General features: G+C 42.4%; 1 pseudogene across 1 annotated transcript; it reads right to left on the bottom strand.

The window, feature by feature from the left end:
• Window positions 1-1,577: 1,577 nt before the first annotated feature.
• LOC308626624 (large ribosomal subunit protein uL2-like) lies at window positions 1,578-2,351 on the bottom strand (annotated as a pseudogene). Its single transcript has one exon. The product of its transcript is annotated as a large ribosomal subunit protein uL2-like (transcript).
• Between the last annotated feature and the right edge of the window lie 299 nt (window positions 2,352-2,650).

Raw genomic sequence — 2,650 nt, 5'->3', positions numbered from 1 at the left:
TCTATTCACAATAGCCCGGAGCTGGAAACAACCTAAGTGTCCATCATCGGATGAATGGATAAAGAAGATGTGGCACATATATACAATGGAATATTACTCAGCCATAAAAAGAAACGAAATTGAGCTGTTTGTAATGAAGTGGATAGACCTAGAGTCTGTCATACAGAGTGAAGTAATTCAGAAAGAGAAAGACAAATACCGTATGCTAACACATATATATGGAATTTAAGGAAAAAATGTCATGAAGAACCTAGTGGTAAAACAGGAACAAAGACACAGACCTACTTGAGAATTGACTTGAGGATATGGGGAGGGGGAAGGGTAAGCTGTGACAAAGTGAGAGAGAGGCATGGACATATATACACTACCAAACGTAAGATAGATAGATAGTGGGAAGCAGCCGCATAGCACATGGAGATCAGCTCGGTGCTTTGTGACCCCCTGGAGGGGTGGGATAGGGAGGGTGGAAGGGCGGGAGATGCAAGAGGGAAGGGATGTGGGAACAGATGTATATGTATGACTGATTCACTTTGTTATAAAGCAGAAACTAATAAAAATAAATAAATAAAAAGAAATTAAAAAACGAAATTGAGCTATTTGTAATGAGGTGGATAGACCTAGAGTCTGTCATACAGAGTGAAGTAATTCAGAAAGAGAAAGACAAATACCGTCTGCTAACACATATACATGGAATTTAAGAGAAAAAAATGTCATGAATAACCTAGAGGTAAGACAGGAATAAAGGCACAGACCTACTAGAGAATGGACTTGAGGATATGGGGAGGGGGAAGGGTAAGCTCTGACAAAACGAGAGAATGGTATGGACTTATACACACTACCAAACGTAAAATAGATAGCTAGTGGGAAGCAGCTGTATAGCACAGGGAGATCAGATCACTGTTTTGTGACCACCTAGAGCGGTGGGCTAGGGAAGGTGGGAGGGAGGGAGACGCAAGAGGGAAGAGATATGGGAACATATGTATATGTATAACTGATTAACTTTGCTATAAAGCAGAAACTAACACACCATTGTAGAGCAATTATACTCCAGTAAAGATGTAAAAAAAAAAGAAGCTTAAAATACCAACTTTCTTCTTCATCTTGGTTGCAAACTTTTAAAAATTCAGTTATTTTGAATGCCTGTGGATTAGAAAAGGAGGTGAAAGGCCACTAACTTTTTGTCCAAATACCTTTTTTCTTCTATAGAGGAGGCTAAGAATAATCTGAGATCGTTCAATGGCTTTAATAAAACAAGAAAAAACTGGAATTCCAGATTATGTGAACAATAAAGTATTGTTTGTTAGCTTTAGAGATGGGGAAATAAGAATATCTCAGAATACTGTTTTGAGCTTTGTTACTCTGGGCAGGTTAAATTATGTTCTTCTGAGAAGACAGAGGGATTGATTGGATGATATCATCAAATTCTAGGATTTCAAATTGCTTCCATGCCTGAAAGTTTGACAGTTTCAAATGGAATAAAGGTGTTCCTTACCAAAGCTACATAAGAACAAGTAAAAACAGGCTAGAATAATTTTTGTGTTTGTGTGTGAAAATGACAAACTTTATTGAGACCCCAGCCCTAATTCTCTTTCTCCTGCACAGCCTTGGTTCCCTGGAGACACCCATTCCGGCAGGCAACAATGAGACCCACTTTCCGGCCAGCAGGGGTATCTCTGTGGATGGTAGAGGGTTTGCCAATGTGCTGGTTGTTGCCACCTCTGAAGGGAGACTCAACAGGGTTCATGGCCACACCCCATATGCGTGGCCTACAGTTCCTCTTTGCCTTAGACTTGTGGTAGGCACAGCCGGCCTTCAGAATGGCCTTGTCAATGCAGCCACCTCCAGCCACCACACTGACAACAGCTCTGTTGACGGAAGAGATGACCTTCTTGGAGCCCAAGGGCAGTTTCTCTGGTCTTCTTTGTCTCAGGGTTGTGGGAGATGACAATCGCATAGTTCCCAGAGGCTCTGGCCAGCGTGCCCCAGTCACCAGCCTTCTCCTCCAGACAACACATGATGGTGCCATCGGGCATGGTGCCCACCAGCAGCATATTGCCGATGTTGAGCTGGGCGTTCTTGCTGTAGTACACGAACTGGCCAGTGTGGATGCCCTCGGCGGCAATGAACAGCTCTGTCCTCTTCTTAGAATGGTACGGATCCTGGAAGACCACCTTGGCAAAGGGCACGCAGCAGCCCGGGTCATGGATGATGTCCTTCATGATGTCCTTGATGTAGCCGTGTCGCTCGGCGAAGTCCACAGCGTGCAGACACGTGACGCCCTTTTGGCGATTCACACGCACGTGGAACACGGAGCCGGCGCCCTTTCTCTGCCCAAGGATCACACGGCCCATCGCGGCAGTCTGATTCTGAGCGCAGCCAAAAGAGCAGGCTAGAATAATTGTAAATGACATTTATCTCTAAATATTCATTCAACTAAAATCAGAGCATAAGAAGGCAGTGATGTGAAAGAAAATGCCTATAACAGAAAGTAACATTTTATAGATATTTATCCTACTTAGTTGGACATTTTGACTAACTTCATACATTTTTAAGAAAAAAAATCATGCTTTCTTAATTATGATCTTTCTTGATATTCAAATATTTTAGTTCTTCACCAAAGACTTATTAATATTAACTAACTTGATTATAA

This window comes from Mesoplodon bidens, assembly GCF_964165515.1.
Source record: "Mesoplodon bidens genome assembly, chromosome: 13".
Classification (NCBI taxonomy): domain Eukaryota; kingdom Metazoa; phylum Chordata; class Mammalia; order Artiodactyla; family Ziphiidae; genus Mesoplodon; species Mesoplodon bidens.
Note: the sequence above shows the minus strand (reverse complement) of the source record. Positions and strands in the feature narration are given on the sequence as shown.